We start from the raw sequence: 27,092 nt of genomic DNA on the forward strand, positions 1-27,092 counted from the left end.
GTGGGTCATGGGGTGGAGTGTAGTGGTCCTAACCAGAAGGCCATTGTAGATGGAGGAGTCAGTGATCCACGGGACAGCTGACCTGCGGTAGGAGCAGGCCTGTGCCACCCCCTGGCCACAGGATGGGCTTCCCCAGCTAATGGCACTGGAGAAGCCTGTAAGGAGCTCCCACTCGGCACCTGGCAATGACACCACCGGCCTGTTCTTGTTTTTATCTTGAAGTCCAGCACCGTGTTTTCATTAAACAACCTTTTGCTTAACTGCAGAAATGATGGAGTTGTTTACTTTGAGAAAAACCCTGTAAGACCCTGAAGACCACAATGGCAGGGGCATAAGGCTGTCTCTGCTATCCTCTTTTTCCTTCTCATGTTCTCCAGTAAAAGGGTACTTTAATCGATTCCTCACAGAGCTGGAGCACCTTTCTTCCCAGGGCCATACTGAGCACCTGCACCAGGGCAGGGAGCACAAGCCTGGGGCGGGCGGTAGGGGACGATGGCCATGTGAGCATGCAGGGTGGGCTCCACTGTAGCAGTTACATCACCTGCTATATAGAGAGATATTTTTATATACAAACAGATCTCTACATATGCAAAGCTGTACAAATATGTATATTATACAGATACATTTTTATGTATTTTTTTATTTGCAGAATGTAAACATATATAAAAGTGTATCCATTAAAAGATTGTTTAATAAGAAGTGAACTTAATAATTAAAGTTTAACTGCAAACAAAGAAAATGAAACAAGAAATAAAGGCAAGCTCAGGGACCACGGTCTGCTGGGCAGTCCTGATGCCATGGGTGCGAACAGCCCGCACATGGCCGGGACTCGGCGCCAGGCCTGGGGGCTGGCTGAGAAATGCCCACCTGAGCCCAGCCATGCAAAGGAGAGACTGTGTGTGTCTGGCCAGGAGGCTCCCACGAATGGCTCCAAGCCAGCTGGGTGTCCAGCCGCTGTTACTGAGGCAGCCTTTGGTGTTTGTGCTATGCAAAACACAGGCACGCCGCCCACAGAAATGGAAAGCCAGAACTAAACACCAAATTCCCAGGAGCACATGCTGTGTGGAGAGAATAACCCCAAAGGGATTCCGGGAAAAGACCACGTGTGCTGGGAGAAAAGAGGGCTGGGCCAAGAGATTAGAAACAGAAAAGTGGGGTTGGTATCAGGTGGGGGTTCCCTTTGCCCACAGTGGTCAGTTGAGCTTAAAACCACTTGTAATCACTGTTTTGCAGTACCACCCATGTTTTCTTACCCTTTAGCCAATGAGGATTTTATGCTGTGCTTTCAAAACACAAACCTGGCTGACCAGGTAGAAGACAGCAGCACTCAGCAAACAGTCTTCATCCATGTTTGGAACCAAGCTCCCAAAGAGAGGATAATGTCAGCAAAAGGCCACTGGCATTCAAAGAACAAAAAGAAGAGGTTTGTTTTAAATTTAAGGCCTTTTTGCATGCTAGAGAATGTCATCCATCCACCAGCTGGGCTATTAACTCTGGTCTACTAGTTACATTCTCCGAGAAGCCCTGTTGTGGTTTACGTTGCATGCAGCAGTAACTGGGATGAGATATTACTTAAACTCAACTGCCAGCGGAGAAGTAAAAATGCAGTTTTCAACTCTTTCTCTGAAAATCTCCTTTCAAAATTTATGGCTCATTTTCAAATCTCAGCTGAGATGGTTTGGTCTGGACTCACTGGTTTCTGCCCATCCAGTGACTTGGTAGTGAGAGCTGCAGGCAGAGGGGCATCACCCCTTGCACCCTACCTCAGCCCCCTCGTGCCTCTCCCCAGCAGCACAGCCAGGGCACCCCAGGGTGCTATCACCCATCGCCCTTGCAGAGGTGGGTGAGCAGAGCTGCCAGGGAGCAGCAGCCCAGCCAGCAAGAGGGGATGGAGCTCAGCCCCGGCCTTGCTGCTCCCCAGCCTGGCGCTCTGCTCTCTCTCCTGGGACACAGAGGATCCCTGTCTCCACTCGTTGGGGACCTCCAGTCTCTCTGCTTCACCAGTGAAGCACTTTCCCCTCTATAAAATCATCATGACTCATCACTATTTTACCATATTTTTTCCATATTTCTATCAATTACATTCTTTGGTATAGCTTCCATACATTTGCCTGATAGAGGCACTAAACTCGATGGTCTGTAGTTCCCCAAATCCCTTTTAAAAATTGGAATTGCGTTTATCATGTCCCGTGCCTCTCATATCAAGGGCATTTCATCTTATGGTTACATAAGCAGGTAGATGACTAATTTCTTGTTTAGTCTACAACACAGGAGCGAGTATGATCTAGTGCTAGCAATTTCTTCTTATGAGCAATTTGTCTTAAGATTTCTTCTACTTACTTCAGTTTGAAACAAATTTTCTGGCTGACTCATACCCCATAAAGAAAAATCTCAGCCAGGGAATAGCCTGAAGCTGTTCTGTAGTAAACAGCAATTCAAAGGCTTCAGCTGGCTTCTTGAAAACCTTTCAGATTTTCTCTCGGTGTGAACCTCTGTGCATTTGGATAGTGAACAGACAGAGGTGGGGGTCATCTTGACCTTGGGCTTCATGGAGAAGTTTGTCATCACACCTAGGCTGCTCCTCCCAGGCTCTGCCTCTCCCCCTGCCCGCTCCTGGCACCCGGCTGGGCAGAAAGCCTGGGAGCATGGTCCTGCTCTGTATGCCCAGAAAGCAACCGATGCCCACAACTGTCTGCTTCAGAGCCAGCTCCGAACCCTGTGAGGAACCAGGCTGCTTCTGCCCAGCTTGATTAGACACTAGATTTGTCACTCAGGTGTTCTGTAGACAAGCAAGTGTTGTGCTGTCACTGAGCAGTACGCTGGGATCTGAGCTTCAGGAGCTCAAATATAAGCTAGAGCTCTGTTTCATAAGCATTTAATCAGTTCCTTATTAGACTGCAGCGTGCATTTTCTTATAAGCTGTCTTCTATCATTCACATTTTAATTTGCTAATTATTTTACACACATTGAGCCTATTTCCAGTCCAAAGCTCCAGCCCAGACTACGTAGTCTCCAGGACCATGCATTCAGTTAATTCTATATCCATATTATATCAGTTCACTATATATCATACATATAATGCAAATAAGTAATATATAATCAATGTCATATACAACATACCTATAATCATAACATTCATTTAAGCACATATACATATATATGTATAGCTCTAATCTGGATATTTTGACTACTTCCTCAGCCTGCTTTTCTGCATCAAGACAATACCCCAGGTGTTTTGTGAAGATTTTCTTCCATCCTTTATTGTAACCCTAGTGTGTTGTTGTCCCACCTAGAGCTTTTTCAGAAAAAAAATGTGAAAAAATGCTGTCCATCAGTTACATTCTCACATTTCCCATTACTTGCACTGCACACCTCTAATACATAGCTATACTTTCAGGCATGCTTAGCATTCATTGCTTTAGTTTCCATTAATACTTACTAAGAAGTGAACACAGAGAAAGTAAATACTAAACAAGTAAACATTTACTGAAGAAAAGACATGGTTTTATAAAAGAAAAAGGAATTTGATGTGGTCTATTTTCTAGACTGGAGGAGATGGAGCCACCCTTACTTGCCCTCAAAGAGCCAGCACTCCCTGCTGCTGTGCCTGGTGCAGGGCACAGCTTGGGCAGAAACAGGGGTTTGTGCTGAAAGTGAGCAGAGCCTTTCCCAGTCAGTGGAGCTGCTGAGCTGGTGTATGGCCCTTCACACCTGGTCTGTGCCCCTCAACCATAAACCATGGAGCCTACACAAGGCAGCTTTCTGCCTTGAGAAAACAGAGCAGCCAACCTCAGTGTCACCCTTTTTTGCACCGTAAGCGGTGCTGCCCCACTTTGACTTCTCAGTAAATGGTCAATACAGTGGTGCAGTGATGATGTGGAAAGTGTTTTTCAGCATGCCAATGAAATAAGAGTGCTCCTTTCAACTCTTCTGTTTCATGAAAGCCCCAGAAAGACACAAGTGAATCATTGGCTGTGATACAAAGAACCAAGGTTTGTGGAGAGCAGCTTTGCTGCCCTGCCCTCAGAGCATTGCGTTACTGCTCTGTCTTACAGGGAAGGAGCAGCCCTTTGCAGGAGTTCTTTGAGCAGCTGGCCTGAGCCAAGAGTGCCTTTTGCTGCTGACGCACCACGCAGTGATCTTACCTGGCTCGAGCAGTTCACTGCGTTGGAAACACATGCCCTCACATCAGGTCCTTTTGCACAACTTACCTTAGGGGCTTGCTGTTCTCCATGTATCTCTGGCCTCACAGCGTAGCATCCTTCTTCATTTCCCATCTGTGACTGGAGGTGAGCAATCATGACCCCTGTAACCTGGGAAGCTGCGTGGGAAGTCCAGCCAGCAGGAGAGCCCCATCGCGGTGAGGCAGAGCCGCAGGCTCTAGCTGCGGCTGCTGGGACAGCTCTGCCCTCTGGATCCAGAGAGATTTGCATTCTACATAAAATCGGAAAGGCACGGGAAATCACACTGGCCCAGTAGATTTGAATGAACCCCATGAAGCATCTGTACGTATGAAGCATAGTTATCTTTGTACCCCACTGTTCCCCTGCCTACTGTAACAGAAGACAGAGGTGCCTGCTGAGGGCCAACCCCAGGCTCTTCCCAGGCTGTTACCAGATCACTGCAGTCCCTTCCTGGTGTTTGGTGGAAACAAGCCATCCATCACCTGGGACAGCCCTCAATGATTCAGATGAGTCTCCTGCAGGAAAAATAATGAAATAGGCTCCCTTTACCTTGCACTGCAGCTGCATACACTCCATGCTTCTCTCTGTGCTGTCACAAAAGCTGTCAGAGGGAGAAATGTTAGATTTTGAACTACTTGCAGAATCAGACCACTCACAGCAGCCTCCTAGCTCAATTAGATGGTTTGATCAGGAGTCTGTTTTGTCAAAGCTTGTATCTCTGGCAGACACACTCTCCTTGGAGAGAGCTGAATGTAAATATGCAGAGAAGATGCTCTAACATCTCTGACTGCAACAAAAACCAACAGTATCGGGAAAAATCTGACTTGGATTAGGCAAAAGAGAGGTTGACAGAGGTAGACTGAATTCTAGCCGTTATTTTCCAAATACAGCTTTCCTCTGAATGCAAACACTCCAAGCATTTAGCTGCACTAAATGTGTACGTTGTACAAGTGATAGATGAGGGTTAAGTTGGCTTAAGACAGTTTTATCACTTTGTAGTGAACAATTCATTTTTCCATAAAGATTGAAAAATAATTAATTGAATTAAAATACAATATAATTTCAATACTGTCTTAGTATTTTGAACTATAGACCTGGATGGGTAGAGCAGTTGCTTCACTGCTGCTGATCTCCTAGATCAACACGTGTAAGCTGTAGATTTTGGCAAGAACGAACATTCAGCCAAAACTTTGTGAAGGATTTAGGCTGATGTGGGAAAGCGTGCAGTTATACCCTGCTTGTTCAGAAATAAACAACGCCCCATGTTCTCCTGGTGTGAAGTCAGCTGGCCCATCAGGGCTCGTTTGACAGCTGCCTCAGCAGCCCCAACCCCTTGGAGCCTTAGCCCAGAACACGCTGTGCCAGGGCACAGGGCATCCACGCTGACATGTGGCTGAATGACTACAAAAGCATCGAGGAACCCCAACCCTGACTGCCTCTACAGCCAGACAGCCCCCTGCTTCCCAGCCCTCACTTATGCCCACCAAAGGGTTATTACTCCATTGGATCCTCAACATAACAGCATACGGTTCTGTAATTTCCAGCAGGAGTTCTTTTTATTAGTGTCTTCTCTGAGAAAAAATAGGAAGTAACACTCTCTTCTGTGAGGATTGCAGAAAAAAAGACATAGGTCAGCCAGAAACACATGGTGAAGAGGCGGTGTTAGCCTAGTTAGGGCAAATGCTGCTGTCTTTTGCAGGGTCCTGGGCTATTATGCTGCAGCACGTGCACAGATGGAATAATCCATGTTGGCAACAGCAAGCACAGCATGGGGACCAGCCGCACCAGAGAGCCTAAAAACAACTTCCTGGGCTGGAGGACCCTTGCAATGATTGTACAGTCTTGTGGCAGGAAATTCCCCTCTGTTCAACAGCCAATCTGGTTTACACAATACCTAAAAATGTATGCAGTGGTACTGACTGTTTCTGCCTATAGTGCCTGCACAGGTCCACACTTACTCCTCTTTCTTCCCCCCTTGTTCTTGGTAGCCCAGGCAAGCACAAAGCTATCATGAAATGCTGCAGTTATGCCTGAGCCTGTGCAAGAAGAGGCAGACAGCACTAGACATGTTACTCTTTAAATGCTTTGAAATGAAAAAGTATCTATATGAAACAAAAGTAAAAAAGAAAAAGAATGATTCAAGGTAAGGTTGGTGGCCTATAATGTACGTTGAAGGGGTCTGCCCAAGAGACAAGCTACTTAACGGCCAAGGTGAGAGACACAGCTGGAGGCAGGTACACCCCACACCATAGCTCAGAGGCAGGGAGGGCAGGCCCAGGGCTGAACTGGACCCATGGTCGGGGTGTGGGTGGGGTCCTGGGTGAGGCTGATCAAGGCCTCTGTTGCTGCACTCAGGTCCGCCACAGGGCCATCTGAGCCAGCTGGTGGGGCTGGCTGGTGCCCAGTGATCACTCACTGCACATTTCTCACATCTTAAGAAGGATCGGAAAGAAAATCACCATCCTGTAGGCAAGGTACAGTGGGTGCAGCTGGTATTGTCTAACTGAAGTGCTCCAAGACTTACTGGAGGGCACCTGAGCTCCCCAGGCGAGAGCTGCAAGAGGGGAATCTGCCAGATCTGGGTGTGAGGAGCAGGGAGTGGATATCAGACCCATGCACAGTGCACTGGGTAATCCCATACACAGATTTTTGGGAGATGCTGCCAGTGACCTCAGTGCACTAATAGGCCTTAAAGACTGACCAGCCTCACCTGGGGCTTCTACCCACACACATCCTACCCATGGGCCCAGGAGTCCCATTTAAGCTCAGACCTGGGCCTTTGGTTTCTGTCTGAGCTGTTAGAAGAGAACCATTCTCTAGCTTTATCTTGGCTATACCTGGCTCAAACTGATCCTGATCCACAGACTGACTTCCCAGCTTGATCCTGTACTTGCCCAGCAATCACTGGGCCACATCTGATCCTGGTTAGCCTCACCAGACCTGAGCTCAACCTGCAGATTGACTTGGACCTGTCTTATCACCATGATCTTGCCTGATGATCTGGACTCTCAACTGAACCCGGCTGCCATCTCTAGGTCTGCTCTGTGCAACTTGCTTGGGTATGATGTGATGGGATGGTGCTCTAGCTGGCAAGACCCCTGCCTTGGCCAGCTCCCCCATCCCTCAGGGAGCAACCAGCCCTCGCTGTTCTCTGGTAGGTACACACTCACCTTGGATCCCATTTTCTTGTTGGCAGCTCTTTAAAAGAAGAGGAAGGTGTCTTGGTTGAACTAGGAAACGTATAGGAGAGATGGTCACCACAGCTCCCTGAATTTCGGTATATAACCCTGGTAAAGCCAGGCAATCGTGCACTATAAGTGAATGGGTGTGCTGGGAGGGGTGGTAAAATGGAGCACTGCTTGCGTCCAGGCTTGAGTGAGTGTGTAACACTGCTTAACTCTGGGGTGCTGGACTGAATCTGACTCTCAGGAAGCAGACTTGGCATTCAAAACTGTAACCTACAGTGAAGAGGCCCATTGACATGGATCACCCAGATCTGCAGGGTGGTCTCTGAAGACCTGAGACTTGGGCAAGAATTGGACTCACTCCAGCACCAGGAGCCTGAGAGACAACCAACATACTCCACCTTGCTACCAACACCTGGGAAGCATCATGTGGCTAACAAGGCCAAAGAGCTGGACTTTCTGCCAGCTTACAGGGGTGTTATTCACCTAAAATGCCTCCGTGTTCCCTATATTGTCCTGCCCAGGTCTCAGTGGTGGGAGGTCAGACTGCAGCTACTCGCGGCTGCATGAGTGGGGGTTTCCCCAGTAAGGCACCTTCTTCTGATGTCCCCTTAAAGTGGGGAGCTGCTGGCAAATGAGAAGGCCCTGGCCTGATGTTAAGCTAGCTGGACGGGGTGGGGGAATCTACTGGCAAATTGCTAGAGACAACAGGTAAGTGGGGAAGGGTGATAAATAGCAGCTGGTGCCGAGGGAGGTGGCAGGATTTCACGGGCAGTTCAGGGGGGTGATGGGAGGAAGGGCTGAGAGATAAGGAGAGGGGAGCACTGGGCACTCGGCGATGCTGTGTGCGGCTGGCGTGACCCCAGTGGCAGTACGGCCCAGTGCTCTTCCTTTTCTACTGGGAACACACTTGGGAATGGTTTACCTGCCGATGTCTCAGCTCTGCCTCCTCTCCGCCATTAACAGCAGCGCGTAGAACCACTGGGTGGCACCAGAAACCAGAATATGGATTAAGTTTGGGCAATACCTTGTTTTTCAATGTTTGGAGCAGGGCTCTACCAAGGGTAAGGTGAGAGGCGGTGGGGATGCCACGCTATCCTGGGAACCAAGTATTCCCACTTGGAGACGCTCCCGAAGAGGGGAAAAAGGGGAGCAGGAGGTCGAGGATAGCACATGGGGCTGGAAATGCCAGGTGTTGCCCAGAGCTTTGTGCGTTTGGGATGGCTACCCTCAGGGAAGGAGCGTGGCCTGGGGTCAGGCAGCGGGTACAGGGACAGAGGGATAACCCTGACCTCGGGGAGGGCTCCCCCAACATTCACACACCGCCAGAACCGCCAGCGGGGGAAGGAACGAGCAAATTTATTTGGCCTACCAAGAATTTAGTCTTACTTCTGGAGGAAAAAACCAAACCAAAACCCAAGCGGTGATTCAGGCGTTGGCGCAGCTCCAAGGATCGCTGCAGGCAGGTCCCTTAGCGTGCGCTTTGCCCGTCTCCGGCCTCGGGAAGCCCCGAGTCCCCGCTCCCTGAGGGAGCCGCCGCCCTGGCCTAGCAGCGCCGAGCCGGCCGAGGAGCCGCCTCCTGCTCCGCGCGTTCGAGGGACGCCTGTGAGGCGGCGGGGAAGAACCGGGCCCGCCCGGGTCGCGCAGCCGGGGGGACGCCGGCGCCGCCGAGGGGCCGGTGCGGCGGTGGGCGGGGGAAGCGGCGCCATCTCCCGCCCGGGCGGGCCCATCCCTGCGTGCGAGGACCTGCCCCCAAGATGGCGGCGCTCCCCACCGCCCCGTTTGTAGTCCCGACCCCGCGCGCCCCGCGCATGGGCGCTGGGGCGGCGCAGCGCGCAGGCGCAGAGCGCCCCACATGCCGCGGCGGCCGGAGCTGCGGAGGTACCTGCCGCCCAGGTGAGCTCCGCCGCCGCCCGCGGGCCCGCCCGCGGCCCGGGACACCCCACGGCCGGCCCCGCGCGTCCCCCGCGGCTACCGGGCGCCGCCGCAGCGGCCCCGAGGTGCTTGGCTGCGGCGCGGCAGCAGGTGCCGCACGGTGGCTCCGCGGGAGCCGGTGCGGCGGGCGGGAGGACGGGCGGGCCGGGGTCAGCGGCAGCGGCGGCCGCGCCCGGGAGCACCGTCTGTGGCGCCGAGCCCCGCTCCCGGGCGCGGCCGCCGCTGCCCGGCCCCGAGGCGCCGCCGGTGAGTGGCTCCGCCGGGAGGGTTCCCGGAGCGGGGCCGGAGGGGTTCCCCGGGCGGGGCTCGCTGAGGCGGCCGCAGCCCGCAGGGGCCCGGGCGGTCTCTGCCGCCGGCGTCCGCCGCGGAGGGAAGACTCTGCCCCTCTCCTCTGCGTTACGAGACGCCGGAGGAAAGTCCCGCTCCCTCCCGGAGCTGAGTTGAGGAAATAATCCCTCGTCATACCGGGCTTCGTTGGGGAGAAAGAGAAACGCCTCGAAACTGCCCCAGGTTTTATTGCGGAGATGGTTTTTTTTTTTCATGTAAATAACGGACTGGAGTGCTCTTGGCTTGCTCATCTGTAGCTTTTCTTTCTGGTATGCAGATCTCAAAATTCTCAGTTGCGTTATTTACTTTGGACAACGAAAACAGGGTATTTTTCTTTAATTTGTTACATTCTTGTCAGTATGTGAATGGGAAGGGAATAGCCTGTAAAATTTTTTTTGTTGACTTGCATCATCACTTTAGGTCAATGTCCGTTTCTTTTTTTATATTTAATGTAAGCCACAGGGAGTAATTAAAAACATTGTAGCAAAGTCAGATGCTTCTACTGTCTTAAAAATCTTCATTATGATGTCTGGCGCAGAACATGCGGTGTGACAAACCAAGTGGTGGGTGTAGCCCTGGCTCCCCAGGAGGTGTTGGGGGCACCCTCAGCTGCTCGGGTAGCGCCTTGCGGGGCTGCGTCGCCGATTGAGAGCCTGGGCTCTGACCTGCTTTGGATTCCTCTCAAGTCCAAGGAGTCGAACTGGTGCGTGATCAAGTTGTGATACAGCGCGGTCACAGCACGGGAACCACAGTCAAAGTTCGTAGCAGAACCGGAGCAACTCAGTCACGCGCGTGTTTGCTCTGGAGAATAGGAAAGGTCTGGTAGAGTGTCGGGGGGTTGCGTCTGGGAAGCCCAGAAGAGTTTTTGTGCTTGAATACTGAGGCGATGAGAAGATGGGGGCAGAGAACAATCTGCTTCTGCTTCCTGTGTCAGGCACAGTCCCGAGTCTCCCGTGTCAGATGGGTGGACTTGAGGGCTCGTTACTTCAGCATCTGCCTTTCCTTTTCTCTAGAAACAAGAGAACAACAGTCTTCCAAATTCTGAAGCTTGTCAGACTGTGTTTAGCACCAGTGTATCAGTCTATGGTGAAGAGTAGAAAGGTAATATAAAGTCTAAGAGCTGAGTTTCATATCAGCGTGGAGCTTTTCTAGCACAATAATTCACTTGGACAAGGGGAGCAGAGCTTATCAAATGTGTCTCACTGAGTTGGGGGTAGACTCCTGAAGAAGCAAGGCAATCACTGGGATTCATTTGGGTTATTGGCCATTGGACTGGGATTGTGGAGAGGGCTCAGGACTGGCAGTGGCTGTTCCAATTTCATTTGTTTCTTTGGGATTTTGAAGCTTGGCTTGGTGTGGCACACCAAGGCATTGAAACTCGTCCTAAGGGCAGAAACTTAGTGTGGGCTGTACTTGGTTTGTATTGAGATGTGTGCAAATGTAGAAGCTGGAAATGTTATAAAATGAAAATTAACTGCTGGAAGCAACATTGTTGGAGTCTGTCATTATATTCGTAGCTACTCATTTTGTATCTAAGGTTAAAAACTAATTGAAATTAACAAACCTGTTTAGTTTGCATCTTTCTTATCTCAGATCACCTTCAGAAATCCTCCAGTACTTCTGTTTGCAGCTTATATTTCCCATTGGTTATACACGACAGGATCTTTAGCGTTTTTCATTGGAAAGCATAAGTGTAATGGTACGTTTAGATTTCAGAGGCTTTATTTTGTACAACATATATTTTGGTTCCTTAAAGATATACTAGGAAATTTTCTTAAAGATTCTTCTAGGACAGTTTTCTTAAACATTCCTCTGCTGCATGCTCAAGGTAAATGTTATAGCAAAATAGTAATGTATATAGCTATGGTATTTTCAGTAAGAAGCTCAAAAAATTATGGTCATACCATAGTCTAAGCACAAAACTAAAATGTAAATAGGAGAAAGCAAATGAGGTTTAAAATTGGGGGGGGGGGGCTTGGTTTTCATGTGTAACAGAATAGGGATTTTAATTTTTAGTTATTTAATTGTCATTCTCACAAATAATAGCTCAGCTAGGTTGCTGCCACTGTTGCTTCCTGGAAAAAGGTAAAGCCAAACACTCGGTGAGTTCTATTTCTGTAGGCAGTGCTGACACCGTAACCCTCCATTATGAGGGTTTATCTTGTGCTCATCATTTGTCAGCTGTGTCTTGGATATAAGTAAATACACCTCTGCTGCTTATGACTCTTAAGCCTAGTGTTGGACAGTTGTGCAGTGCTGGTTAAGACTATTTGCGTCCGTAATTATTACAGCCTGGTTTAATCCGTCATAGTTAAAGGACAGAGGAGTGTTTTGTTACTGTTTCTCTGTGTAATGTTGAAGAAAATGTTCCTGATGTGTGTCTTGATGCATCTCAAGGGTCTCATTTTCATATGAACGTGGTTTGGGAGGAGAAATAAAATTCTGTATTGCTTTTCCCTGGAAATTCTCAGTATTCTGGCCAGATCAGGTCAGTTATTAAGCAAAACAGTGGTAATATGGTCCTGACATGAGAGACTGGGTGACTGTGCCTTCTGCTGTGCAAATCAGAGTTGATGAGATTTTAATAATCTGACTTGGTCTTCAGTTCTGTCCTCGTAAATTCTGAATTGTAAATGGGACTTGCTGGATTTTTAATAGTATGTTCTTATTGAACATTTACCTTTTTCTATCTGGTCGTATCCCCCTCGCTTCTGTAACTGATGTTAGCACCATTTAACGTAGTAATCAGACTGATGCTGTGGGAAGCACAGGAAGGAATAGCTTTGTTTTCATTTGGCTATTGTCCTTACCAGACTTGGATGCATTTCTGTATTTACAACGAGTTTTAGTTTGCCGAAGGGGTGTTCCTTATTACATAGTATAAATACAGTAGAGGTTATAAATGCAGTGTTTCATATTAAGGTAACCTTTACTATTCAGTCATGTATAAACCAGACTCTCTTCATAATTACCAGATGGATTAAAAATGTGAAACTGGCCCTTTTTTTTCCCCGCCACAAGAGATGGAATTGTGGCTTTTCTCTCTGTGTTCGAACAGAAGACATAGGCAATCTGCTGCTTCTTTTTCATCTGTATTTTGGTGATGAAGCTGTGTGTTATATCTTAAACTGATCTAATGACTGGTTGGCATGCAAAAGGGCTGGTCCTGTTCTTGCGCTGTCTTGTACCACCTCTAGCATTTACTGGATGTTTTCCTGAACGAGTTCAGTTCGCTAAATAAGCGGGGCACTAATCCAGCCCCTCTGTTCCCATCTCCCCAGAAGATCAGCTTTTGCCAGGTAAGCAGGCTGAGTGAGTTCAAAGAAGGGCTGAGGAGTACCAGACAGGTAATTGATTTTTGCGCTGTGAGAACAGTCATAGAATCACATGGAACAGTCTAGTCCACTGTGACCAAAAAGAGAAGAGCGTAAGGTCAGGGCAAATTTTATAAACCTTTGTCTGATAGCCCTCTTGTCAGCTGTAGGATGTCAAGAGGTAGATGTTGTTTGCATTTATTTTGTTAATGGTTAATGTATCTTTCTTCTGTGAACTTGCTTCTGTCTCCAGTCCATTTAAACGTATAGCGCTGACATATCCCAGGGGAGAGCTTCCAGAGCACGAAATGATGTTGTAGGTGCTAACTACCTCTGCTTGTTTTCTTTTGAGCTTGACAGCTGCTAGCTTTTTTTCCATATCTCTTAGCTTTTGTATTGTTTGGAAACAGTGAACAATTGATCTCTATTTACCTTCTCCATGCAACTGATGATTTTATGGGCTTCTGTCATATGTCACTGCAGTAATCTCTGTTTCCAGGCAGAAGAACCCTAGCCTAATTGATTATTCCTCATCATTCATCTTTTCAAACCTTGTTTCCTTTTAAAAAACATTTCCCCCTTCCATTATGTCCTCTTGAAATGAAGGAACAGGCACTGCATTCAGGATTTAAGCTGCATTCTATAGCTTTATATGGTGGTTTAATTACTAATAATTTCCTAACATTAGGTTTATATTTTTATATGTTGAATGGCTGTGAGCTGATGCTTTTATCAGTCTGTCATGAGTCCAGCAAGACTTTCTGAATGTTAATGACCATTTTGGAGCACTATATGTGAAATTAGGATCATTTTTCTTCGGACTGCTACTTTATTTGCCTTGAATTTCATCAGTTATTTTAATTCCCGATTATTCAGTCTCCTAGCGTTTTTCTGCAGGTCTTCAGTCAGCCCTTCTCTTTACTACCAGACTGGCTTATATCCTCAGGAGACTTTCACTCCGCTCCTTGCCCCTTTTGCCAATTGTTTATGAATAGAGTGTATGGCAGAGCACTGCAAAAGCTCCTGGGCAGTCTCCCTTCCTGTGAAAATTGACCATTTATGCCTACTCTCTGTTGTCTGCTTTCAGCTGTTTTCTGTCCAGGCGAGGGCTTTCCCATTTATCCTCTAGCTGCAGAGCTGCCGAAGTTCTGTAGCTATCTGACTGTTACCTTGTATTGCAGTGTTGCCTCTGCTAGAAACGCACACCCGTGAATGCCCCCGCTAGCGGAGATGCTCTGCCCGTCCGCACAGCCCTGCCTGATGCTCCAGCACTCCTGCTGCTGTGCAGTCAATCCAGTCTGGAAACAGATCTGACTGGAAAGAAACCCAACAAATTATAAATTAATGCTGATTTAGTGTTGCTGTACTGATAGTATACAAATGTGTGGATTTAATTAGAATCTATTCAGTTAGCTAAGTGCATATTTCTATTGCTGCTGCTGATTGAAATTGTGACCTTACAGGCTCAACTGTAGTCTAGACTGAAGGCAGTGTAAGTGTCTGTGCACAGACTTGCACTTTTTATTTCAAATTGGCATGAATTTGATGCTGTAGTTAGATTAGTATGACTTGGTGTATGAATTGCACCTAGATAGTAATTCGATCAATTTGTGACTGCCTCTTGGGTGCTTTCACTGTGCTGATGCAGAAAAGCAACCTGACTGTGGGTTAGTATCTGGAATACCTTAAACAAAGACGTGAATAAGGAGGGGTTTTTAGTGCACTTATGTAAATTGATATGGATCTAGTATTACTTTCTATCCTATATATGGACTTCATTCTATTTTGTTACAAACAACTGCACCATAAATATTTCAAAAATATGAACTGGAAATTCACAAATTTTGCTACTGATGCCCTTGTGTTTTGTAAATGCTAGAATTATTTGGGATTTGTGTACGTTTACATTTCCTAAATATAAAGGATATAGGTCTTTAAATTTCTGCTCACTAAATTGGCTTTTCAGGTGTGTTCTTCAAAATTCATATCCAGATTCACCAGTTCTGTTGTCATACATAATAACAGTTTTCTGCTGAGGGGTTTTCTAGGTTGTCCTGGTGTGGAGAACTGAAGTTAGATGCATCTGTTTTTAATGGTTTCTTTTGGCTGTGGTAGGTTTGAAATGGATGGCGTGGCCAATTAGGCATGGGTTTTTTTTTTCAGTTCGTATAGGTGTGTCTAACTTCGTATAGGCAGAAAGAAAAACTTGATTTACGTAAGTATAGGGTTATATGACTTGAATTGCTGTACTTCCTTCCAGAAGAGGAAGGCTTGTATGTGGTTTGTTTTCCAGATGGTAGAAGGTGGGGGCTTGGGGAGTGGTTTATGTTTGCTTTTCTATGCTGCCAGTTCAGGTGCTGCATGGTTTGTCTCTGCCGTGGCTAGAGAATTAATACAACAGTGTTGGGAGTGTCGAGCAAGCACACGCTCAGCAGTTGATAAAGAGGTGTTTTTAACCATTGAATAGTACTCTGTCTTTACTGTTTTGCTCATGTAGTTCATTCCGACATGGTTTTCATCAAAAAAATGGTCCTTGTTACAAATTCAGCTTCTTTTTTCCTTCAGCTTGGATGCAAAAGTTACTAAATACATTTCTTATGGTCCTCAGGAAATCCAGGCATTTTACAGTGCAATGGAGCTTTATCCATGAGCTGACAGAGAGAAAGGCACAGGACTTGGTGAGAATCTGCACATGGATTAGCTCAGCCACAGAACAAAATTATACCTTCCTGATATTTTTAAGATCAATAGTTAATTGGAAACATTCACGATTTTAAATAAAAGTCAATAAGACAGCTTGTATGTATGTTTTTGGTTACTTCAAGCAGTAGATGGATGGAACACCCAGCAGGTATTCCATCCAATTCATGTTTGGCTAATAAATCAAACAATTTGCAGGTCAGCTGGCAGCGAGTGGCCTCTCGGTTCCAGCCCTGCAAAGGGGAACACAGTCGTGGTGCTGGGAGATGTCGGTGCATGGGCAGTCTGGGAATACCTTGGAGTTGGGATCTGAACTGTGGGGCCACAGGTCTGCTGGCTTCTGGTTTGCAGCAAGGACATTGCTTCAAAAGGAGGTATATTATTCTTCAGCATTTTACACAGTGTAATATAAAGCCAGTGCTATAGCTGCTGTTACGGTGTTGGAAGAAGCAGAAGGAAGGAGGAGTTATTTAGAAGATTGTCTGTCAAGACGTCTCCTTGGTGAGACCTTGCGCTCACCTGTGTCAGTCTGCGAACGTCGGGTTGTAACGTCATCTCCCTGGCCCTGCTGCATTTGTCACTTTGTGGTGTTTGGTGCCATGCTCATTCATACTTCTCTGTCATATAATTGAATGATTATGACTGAGGAGTCAGCACAGTTGACAGTCATCTAGGACTGTCAGCTACAATTTTTCAGTTACTGGCTCATCATCATGAAGATTTCTATACAAATGTCTAAATTGCAAGAAGGGCTGGAATTTTCCAGCAGAGTGAATACAAAAGCACAGAGGAGGGTGTAGCTTTGTCTGTACTAATGAGTTAATGAAGAAGTTCAGATTGTCTCTGCCTCCAATAAAAAGTTAAAGTAATTTGGGGTTTTTGAGAACTTAATGTAATTTTTTTTCCCCCAGTGGCATATTAAAAAAAAACCAAACAAACAAACAAACAAAAAAAACCAAAAAACCCAACCAAAAACCAAACCTCTGTCCCCAGGGAGGAGTGGAGCTGTAGTGACTCAGTTGTACTGACTTTGCAGGAACTTTGCAGTATGTGGGGTCTTGCCGTAAGAGAGTGAAGATTTAAAAATTCTTCTGACCCACACTGAGCAGAACCAGCTGGGCGGTACCCAGATGTGTGTTAGCTTTTGGACAGTTAATTTGTGTATTTGTAACTGGTTTTATGTGGTCTTGGAGCTCATGGCTGTTTGGCTCCTGGTCTCGGTCATGGGCTGACCGCATGAAGAAGCAGGAGCTGAGGCAACTTGACTCTGATTCCAAGGAATCACAGTTTTTCCAAACTTCCACTAAAATGCCACAAACAAGACAAAGTCTAAGTCCTGCTGCCCATCAAGCTTCAGGAAACACCCAGTGCATGTGTGATCTCTCTTGCTCACAAAAGCTCTCTCTGACCTCTTCAGCAGCATTCCAAATCTTAGAAAGTACAAAGCATTGGCATTTCTTCTGATTTCTACACCCAAAAGGGTTATTTGTGTGCAATTGCTGAGTGTGATGCTTGCAGTTGGAGAATGCTCCTTAAAAAAAGGAGCTACTGGGACTTAAAGTCAGGTTGATTTTGTTGTCCTTTAGCTCAGGTTATTCATTGTATTTGAATATACGGTTGTCTGGATGTATTGCTTGTGATGAGAGGATATGTGACCATACTGCTTTGTGCGAGTAACTGCTGACTAAGTTTTCTGTGGACATGCTCTAATGGAAGGAGCCGTCTCGGACGTGGGATTCTTGCTCAGAGGTGTTACTTGCCTTAAGTAGCTACTTTTTATCCTGTATATGGACTTTATTCTGTTTTATTAGGAACAACTGCATCATAAATACTTCAAAAATATGTAACTGGAAATTCACAAATTTTGCTACTGATGCCCTTGTGTTTTGTAAATGCTAGAATTATGTATTGATGCAGCACTCCCTGTCACTCAGCCGCTTTCCAGATTTCCACCCCAAACCTGCAAGGAGGTCAGAGACCATTGCTAATGTGGTTTCCTGGAGAGTATCCTGGTTCTTTAGAACTTCTGGGGTGGTGTGCTGGAGAGCATAGGTGGTGGTGGTGTGGGATAAGAAACATCATTCCACCCCCCACCCCCCCAAAAAAAACCCACCTTACTTCTGCAATAACTATACTTTGGGTGGTGAATGGAAGATTTGTTCTTCAATAAATATCGCCTGACTGGGTGTGGATGCACGCAGCCTTTCTGGCCCCTCTCATCCTGAGTCAGTCATACCAAGACAGTGATGGAGACTTCTTGCACCCTTCTTACCAAATGTTTTTTACTGTTTTGATTTTTTTCTCTTTTGTTTCATGCATGTTGAATATGAATTGATACATTTTGTATGGTGTGTATGTACTGCCACGTTGTCTTCATGAATTCTTTGCAAATGCATAGGAATGTTGACAATGATGCTCAAACTTCAACTAGCCTGACAGTTGCTGTTATAGAGGATTATTGGCTTTGTAAGAACTCCTGTACCTGGGTATTTCAGCAGTTCTTTGAAATCTGGAAAGCAACCGCTTCAGTGCCAGGGCTGACTGGTCATGTGTGTACTACAGAAGCTTCACTAGTGTAATGAGACCAGCAAGCCCTTCTGACAGTGATTCAGCTGTGAGAAATGGCTTTTATTGTTATGCCTGGTAGTAGTTGCCTAAATGAAGTGTTTTCAAGGGTAATTCTAGGCTGCTATAATATGTATGCCGCCACTCTCACCAGCATGAAAATGTCTTTAAAACAATTTGCAGAGCTCACCAGTTGGTTTCTCAGGAGGGGGGGGTCTTGTGCCTGTTCCACATGAATGCATTCCATTTTTGGCAGTGTTTTTAGGTGTTAGAAAATGGTATTTTCTCACTGATCACAGTTTTTCTTGGCAGTGCAGTGACCCCTAAAGGCTTAGAAGTCTGTCATCCTGCTTTTTTTTATTAACTGTGATATCCCAAACAGAGCAGAATTCCTGGAGGACGCTTAAACCTTGATAGTGAAGAATGGCTGGGTATCTGTAATGCTGCGAGGCGGAGCAGAAGATGCCTTTGGAAGGGACAGTGGCTGTGTGCTCGTGTTGCTTGTGGCTGAGCTGCAAACACATCCTCAGCTCTGCTGCCAGTGCCATTCTGCCGTGCTTCCAGCAGAAACGGTGTGCGCGGTGATGCTGCAGCACAGAGGCTGAGCTGCTCTTCTCCTCTATCCTGAGAAGCTGTTTTGGTCTGGAAAAAAAATCATCTTTTTTTTTCCTCATTTAAAAAATGTTTTATTGAGGTCGCAAAACAAGCATAAGACAGCCTTCAAACGCCAGCTTTTAAAATTGTGTTGCACTGGATTTCTCAAACATCAAGGAGGCATTTACTGAGCAGTAGATTTTTTTTTTTTGTGGTGGTGGTAGAAGGATAGTGGTGGTTTTTCCTTTGGCCTTTCAAAAGATAACTGCTTTTTCTCCCCTTGACTTTAATTGTTTCATTCTTTAATAAAGATAGCAGTTTCTTAACAATGAATGCAATAAGACAGCCAGGGAAGCTTGTGCTTTCTTGCTCAAAAAAAAAAAAAAGAAAAAAGGAAAAATTAAGAAATAGAATATAGTTATTTGTGTGTTATAATAACCTTTGAAGAAATGCATAGTAGAATAGGAATATGAATTTAAGACTTTACATAAAGGCAGGAGAAATACTGTCAGTACTTCATAAAATAAGAACTGTTTAGGTAGAAATATTATTCAGCCTTTTAGGGAGGTCTCCAGAATATAAATCTCTGTACTTTTTGTAATTGGTAGGTAACAGTTGTTGGGGAAAAAGATTGAAATGGCTTGAAACATATGCACCAGAAAGCCTAATTTGTGACCTAAACATTAATTGCCTGAACTGAGAAGTGTTACAGTGCAGGTATCTTGCTTTTCTGTGGTTTGATTTCTTTGATGTATTAATGTTTTCTCAGATCTCTAGCCTTCAAACATCATTCTGGGCTTTGGACTGATTATGAACATGGCACTTATGCTGCTATTTTTATCATGTCTCCTCGTTAAAATGAACTGCTTATGTAGAAGCCATCATCAGCCACCTTGCTGGCCTAAAAATGATTTAAGCAAATACAGTCTTAGTATTGCCAAAGCTTTCAATAAGGAAAGGCTCACAGAGTTTAAATCCTGATCTTGAATCGTTTTCTTTAGTGAAGTCTGAAGTATTTTTATCCTATCATAAATCACCAGACTCAAATTTTCTTTTGCATTTTTAGAGAACCCCAGGTCTTCCCAGCAGCAGTGACTCCAAATTGCTTTTCACAGTCTGGAGCCTTAGCTTTCAAGACTGGCACTCACCTTTCCATAAATCAAGGGACTTGTTCATCACCCTTGACCTCTGCATCCCTGCAGCATGGTTCAAGCATCTGTGTGACTAAAGGTACAGGGAAAGCCAGCGTGTGGGGAGCGGAGGTGCGGCGTTCCCAGGGGCTGGGCGGGAGCTCTGGTGCCTCTGAGCCCCTGAGGGCAGTTGCAGCAGGAGGGGGATCTCTGCCTTATCTGGCCAGACAAGGACTGCAGTGATTTCTGTGCAGCTCTTAAAAAATTTCATCCCTTTTTTACTGGCACACCTGTATACTCATCATTTTTAAGGGATGAGCAGTCTCATCTCAAAAATGACAGCTGCTGCCTCTTCCTCTGAGCAGTTTGACACAATTTGGTGATCGCCATCACCACTGGCCTGTTAAGGAGCTCGGTTGAGCAATGCTGTGCTCGTTCTCTTTTGTGCAGTGGCTAGATGAAGAGCAACGAGTTTTATTACTGGTGATTGGGTAATAAAAGGTAGAAAACAGTTTTCAATCTGTCTGCAGGGCAGCAGTGGCGAGGGGAGAGTCTCTGTTTTACTCCAGATTGGATTCAGAGTCATTGCAGGGGAGGTAGCATTGGAGCTCTTGCCTCTTCCCTGATTCTCTCCTGATTACAGGTTCATTTGAAGGAAAACCAAGACATTTAAACTCTACCTGAGATGAATATTTAACAGGAGGAGCATGTCAGGTGCCAGTGTGTCTGACTGCAATGGAAAGAGTTGGTCCCTTCATTAAACTGAAAGTTATTCAGTGCTGACTCAAAAGATCCCAAGAGAAACAGCAGCACGCAATCCCAGCGTGAGTGGCTTGGTGAAGTAATTGCATAGAGAAATTCATTATCCTGTGCTAGACAGGAGGGTCAGACAGATGAATGAAACTGATCTCTTCTGACTTTACTGTGTTGAATAATACCAACATAGGAAGCATTGCCTGAAGGGTCCAAGAAAACCAAGAGTACAGCCAAAAAATAGGTTAGGATGAACTACTGAAACTAAACTGGATCGACACGTTGTTTTGAAAAGAAATGAATGCCTGAGCCTGTAATGATTCCCACTGTGTCGTCCTGCTGATTGAAGCTCTTGAACAAGTAGAGGAGTATAGTACTTACCCACTGCTGTAGTGGATGGACATTTTTCTCTTTGCAGCTACTAATCTAGTGTAGCTTATACACAAATGCAGAGAAAGTACATAAAAGGGCTAATTAAAAAAAAAAAAAATTAAATTGAGGTGAACTTGAGGTCAAGGGGGAAGAATATGAGCAGCTTAGATTTAAAATGATGTCATAAAAAACTGTTTTTAACAAAATTCCCAGTTCTGGGGGTGGTGGGGGAAACAGGGCATTATATAAAATGTTGCGTGCACATTTATGAAGGTATGTGGCAGTATTATGGCACGTTTCTAAAGAGAATCTCTGATACATCTCCCTGAGGAAGTGTGAAAAATGTTCCTATAGAGCAGTAAAATCTTAGACATAATCTACACTGGAGCTCATTATCAGCATAATTATTCTGGCAAATTCTTTGAGTATAAAAGAACTAGAAAAGAGAGAGAGAAAGGTGACAAGAGAGAGAAAAGGCTGGAATGGGAAGAAAGATGAGACAGTAAACAGTTTAGGACTTGGCATCTTGGAAAGGAACCACTTGGAGGACAAAAGAAAGTATTAAAGCTTTATGAAAGCATGACTGACACAGAAGGTGAGTAAAGAATAACTGGCATTTCTGAGAGTGTGAGGACTGTTGGGACATCCAGTAAAAATTTAGTGTAAAGTGGACAGAAGCAAGATTTATTTTATACAGTGTTTTCACAGTGTTAGCCATTGCCAGCGAAAGATGCAGAGGCCAAAACTACAGAGAGGTCAAAGTTAGAAAAGTAACTGGAAGAGGGGTGACAATGTTTGTTTGATTAAAAAATAACTCTTCTATTTACTGTGATAAATTTAACTTTGAGGAAACATGGAAAAATCCTATGGCACTGAGTGATAAAATAGCATTTAAAATTCAGTGTAGTAAAGTAACACACCTGGAGAACAGCCCACACTGTATGTGTACAGCGATGAGCTCTGAATTGGCTTTACAGTCATGTTTGGAAAAGCAAATTGAAAGTTAGATGCTCGTGAAAAAATAATAGTGATCAAACTAGGAAACATACTGCGGTGTAAACCCGTAGTGCACCTGTGTTGTGAATGCTGCATGTGTGCTGGTCTCATTGCTTTTAAAGACCCAGTGAAACTGGGAGAGATCCTGAAAAGGTCAACAAAAATGATCCAAGGTGTGAAATGAGTTCCTTGTAAAGACTGATAAATAGATAAAAACTTTTTGGTCTCAAAAAGCTATCTTTGAAGAGGATATGGTGGAAGCATATGAAGTCTTAGCAGCATGGAGCATATATGAACCCATTATTCTCCGATAAAAGGACTAACACACCAAATGAAAGTAGTGGGTGGCAGGCTCAAAACAAAGTGAGTTATTTTATAAAGTGGGAGCAGGACCTCCTTTCTCTTCAGAGGTTTTAATCTGTTGGAACAATTCCCTGGATTTAGGCTGATTTATTCTGCAGTTAACACTTCATCAGAACGTTGTTCACAGGGCTTTGAAAGCTTAGCTCTAGAGCTCTGTTCATAAGAGAAATCCTTTCAAATGTTGGAGTAGGGATAGGTGAAACAACCCCTCTGGTCATGCAACTTCTCAGCAAGGTGTGTGGTGGAAACACCTGGTAAATTCAAATACAGTTGGTACAGATCCCAGTGTGCAGCCTAGCCTTGTGGCTGGTGTTCTGGAGTATTAAAATTTCTGTGACAGCAAGAGCTAATGTGTCATCTTTGACAGCACGTTGGGATGGTGGCATATTCTTAGAGTTGTGCTAGGTAGTTCCAGCTTCAGCTGCTACAGAAATAATACAACATGAAATACCAGCCAGTGGCAGTAGTGTTATTTTGGGATTACTCCATAGGATGTAGAAGAGGACAGACTGAAGGAGAAGGTTTTGGCTTCACGGACACTGGACGTGGTTCTGATGCACAAGTGCTATTTATTTGTGATTTATTACCTGTGGTTTGTTGTGTTCACATATTCATTGACAAAATCAATTTCTTGCCGTTTTAGGCCGATTAAGAGCGCCTTGCTGAACATTTCTTTACTTAATTGTAAAGACAGATATTGCTTACTTAAACTCGTAGGCTGCTCAGGTGAATTGTGCTTTGAGTTGTGCTTCAGTTTAACCTGCCTCTGACCTGGAGAAGGAACTTCTGGTCACAAAAGCTTGTCATTATTTCTGGGTAGTTAAATAAAGATATTACCTCAATCTGCAAATCTTTGAGACATTTGGAGGTTGAAAGAGTAGGGAGAGGAGCGGTGGGGTCTGTTGGTGTTGCCTAGATAACCCCTCCATTGCAGGCACTGTGCTGAGCTGCGATGTGGGCATGTGGCCTCGGGGACCTCGCTCCCCGGGAGAGGCTGACGTCTGCGCGGGGACACCCCACTTCTGAGCAGGGCACGGCTGTGCCAAGACTGAACCAAGCTCTTGAGATGGTGAGGGAATATTCTGTGGTAAGGTGGGTTATTCTCATTTTACTTTTAAAGTATTATGTAAGATCCAGAGTAATTGGATTACTGGGGTTTAACAGATGTCTGATTGTGTTATGCTCTGTGAGTGCTCTTAGACCGCTCCACCAGTCAGCTAAAACTCATTAGCTTAAATTGCTGTGGTGGAGGCTCAAAAGAGAATCTAAGCTTTGGTTCCATGATGGTGGCTTAAACTAATGTGATATTCTTTACAATTGGGTTTGGCACCTGTTAGTACCACAGTTCACCTGACTAATACTGTCTTAACTACATCTTATGGTACGACTACCCTTCTTCAGAACATTTGAAATCTCTTCTGAAGATTTCTTCAGAATTCACGACTGTAACATTGCAATATTGGAGATGAGGTAGGTAAATATATCCTTTTCCAAAAGGATAAGACAATGAAGCTTGGAGAGGGAGAGGAAAGAAGTGATACTGGGGTGAATAAAATCAATCCAGAACTAACTAGGACTCTCATTTTATTTCTGAGATGGCTGCATCAGCAGTGTCTTTAAACTAAATCTGCTTAAAGGTTAATACAGGAGAAATGTGCACGTAATGTTACAGGAAGGAAATACTAAAACCAGGTAAAATATTTGATAATATCTCTCCAGGTGAGTGTTGGCAACCCAGCCTGTCTTTAGAGAAGGTATTATCAACAGGCTTGTAGGGTCGGGGTGGTGTTCTAACGCTGCTGTTTGTAAGGGCATTGCATTGGGAAGGTCCTTCTCTGGACAGCACATGCTGACGTCTGGAAAGTTGTGGCTGCTCAGAGCTGTTGAAATGGGCTGTCTTTGATTTAGCCTCCAGATGGGGTTACTTCATATTGAATAGTTTTGTTTTGTCATGTTGGGATGAGAGAGTATTCTGTGTATAATAGGTAAAGATGTTAATAATTTTTGTGACTACCAAGGAAGGAGAGAGGCACCTAACTAGGTTTCATGGGTAAGGCTGCCTTACCAGTTTTTCTGCAGCACAGAGTCTGAGAATAAACAACCTCTGTGTTCGGAAAGAACGGCAGCGTTCAGTGCGCTGGGGAAGAAGCTTCTACAGGACCTGAGAGAGACTGACACTTGTCTAAAGTGGATGTACAAGCAAAGTTTTTTGCTCATTCTTTTTGCTCTTTCTTTTGCTGTTTCCTAGGCTCTTGAACAGTATCAGACTGGATCTCACAATATACAGAGCCTGTGCAGTTCTTCACGTGTTCTTATTCTGGAAAGTATTGAATATTTTTCAGGGATGGGGATCAATTTAGTATTAAACCTGTTATTTTGACATATTAACATCTGCCCTGAAAAATCTACCAGGAGATGAATTTCATGCTCCATCTATGCCACTAATGTGATGTATCTGACTTGATTCCTTATTCATTATTCAACAGTTTTAGAAAGGGAATTTTTAAATAGTGCTGATGTGTGGCTGTAACAGTCACTACTTCTGGATTTTCATTTTTCTTTTTATTCTGGTCTGATATGGTCAGGTTTAAAATCTCATTGTTTATACATTTATCTTCCACTTGCAGCAAGGGAAATCCCACCGGATAAAAGCAAACAATTTTTGCAGTGGGGGTGGTGTGTAATGCTGGAATCTATGTACTCGGAGATTTTCAAATCTGTAGGGCCCTGAGCAGCTGGATCCAGCTTTGCAATTACTCCTGCTTGGAGTAGGAGGTTGTGCTAGATGACCTCCAGAGATCCCTTCCAGCCTACTTTGTTCTGTGATTGCATTCAGATCCTGCAAATGGAAACCTTGCAGTGTCTCCTCGTGCCATCTTCACCTGCAAAAGAGGCTGTGAACAGACTTCTGAAAAACTTCCTCTTAGTACTTCTTACTCAAGGAATTAGTTTTAGACTTTGATGTGGTCAGCTTTATCCTTCACTGTTGTCTTGGTGTGGTATGTCCTCCTTGTCTCATGCTGGTTTCTAGGGAATGAAATCAAGAGTTAATCTGTTGTAACCAAGTCTTTCTGAATGTGAAGGGGTGAAATGTGAAACCCATGTGATGGTTGAGCTTCATTCAGAACTAGAGTATTGAAACTAAATTGCTTGTGTTGAGATCTTTAGCTACTTTTGAAAGAAGTAAAATCTTTGTGCTTTAACATCTTCAGGGCTTTGTTTACAATAACTGCGTGTCCTAGTTGAAGTGTCTGTGATTTCATGGATTTCCACTGTAAGGTACATGATGTGAAGTTCTCTTAAGCTTGTGAATGTTTTTGCTGTATCCCAAGTATACGAAGCTGAATTTCACTTATAGGAATCACTTAACTTACACTGTTGTTTCTTAATGGAAACTAAACTCTGAGTTGGTCTACACCATGTACTTTGGTTTTGGAGAAGTTTGGGTGAGGAATAAAAGAAAAGATTACTTTTACCTGAGAGATAATGCATCAAGAACTATGCAGATCCAACCTACCTTTGTAAAAACTGTTCTCTTCTTGGTATAAGTTGTTTACCCAGTCCAGTTCACTCACTGGATAGCTTCAGCTTCTAACTTCAACCACACAGATTTTGATGTGAATCAGTGTGGGGCTGAATGAGGAAAGGGAGGGGAAAAAGGATGGAGAAAAAGAGAAGCAAAAGTTCTTTCTTGCCTGAAATGGCAACGTGATTTGGAGGGACAAGATCTCACCAGGGCAGGAAGCACCTTCAAGAGGATGTGTCTTGTCAGACTTTGGCTGATTGCAGGCACCAATGGCCAGGGCTGAAGGAAGATCTAAACTCGCGAGCATCCAACAGCAAGAGCGGCCACTGGAATCTGTGGAGAGCAAACTGGGTTTGGGTGGCACCTGGTAATTAGGTGAGAGATTCCTCCTTAGGTCTTTTCTGACAAACTTAAAATTTGAGAAGGCATATTTGGTACAGAGTGCCATTCTCCTTTGGCCTCCAGCTGCTTTCAGAAAGGCATTCCTAAATTGACAGAAAACATCGCTTTCCTTCCGAAGATATTTTAGGTATCTACTTTATATGTAGTTTTAGAATTAACTTCAAACAGAAGTCATTCTTATGAATAGTGATTTGAAATAAGTTACTTATGACCAGGAATCAGACCCTAGAGATTTCCCTGAGGCTGTGCTGAGATTGTTAAACGCTGCTTCATGAGCCTGTCAAGGGCGACAAATTACTTGAGCAGCCATGAGTGGCAATGATCAAGAGAGCTTGGGCCTATCATCAGAAAGAGCTCCTTTTTTTTTTATTTTGGGTAAAGTGCCACTTGGTCATGAGAGCTTATGGAAAGAGCAGCCGTTGGCTCCCCTGTGCCCCCTCCGACACTCCTCGGGGACCCAGGCTGCTCAGAGCTGTGCAGCTGTATCTGAGAGAGACTCTGAGCCCGTTCTGCTACTGAAACCTCAGGAGCCACTGATGTCCTTCCTGAAATAGTTAAGGCATTTTGCGGGAAAATAATTTTTCTTTCTTTGTTCTTTCTTGTCTGATTGTCTGACCAACACTGAGGAAACCCACACAAATGCATTATTTCTAGGCAGCTGCCATCTAGATTTAAGCATCCTGTTTATCATCAAACTTGCAGAATTTAGCCAAAGATCAACATACCTCATGATATCCCAGGCATGA

General features: G+C 45.0%; 1 protein-coding gene across 4 annotated transcripts in view; it reads left to right on the forward strand.

The window, feature by feature from the left end:
* Positions 1-9,132: 9,132 nt before the first annotated feature.
* NDRG3 (NDRG family member 3) overlaps positions 9,133-27,092 on the forward strand; it is a 64,737-nt gene continuing 46,777 nt past the window's right edge. For all 4 annotated transcript variants that reach the window (XM_074887971.1, XM_074887973.1, XM_074887972.1 and 1 more), the window contains exon 1: positions 9,133-9,265. The gene's annotated coding sequence lies outside the window, so the exon portion shown is untranslated. The remainder of the gene's footprint in view (positions 9,266-27,092) is intronic.

This window comes from Strix uralensis, chromosome 18 (genome assembly GCF_047716275.1).
Source record: "Strix uralensis isolate ZFMK-TIS-50842 chromosome 18, bStrUra1, whole genome shotgun sequence".
Classification (NCBI taxonomy): Eukaryota; Metazoa; Chordata; class Aves; order Strigiformes; family Strigidae; genus Strix; species Strix uralensis.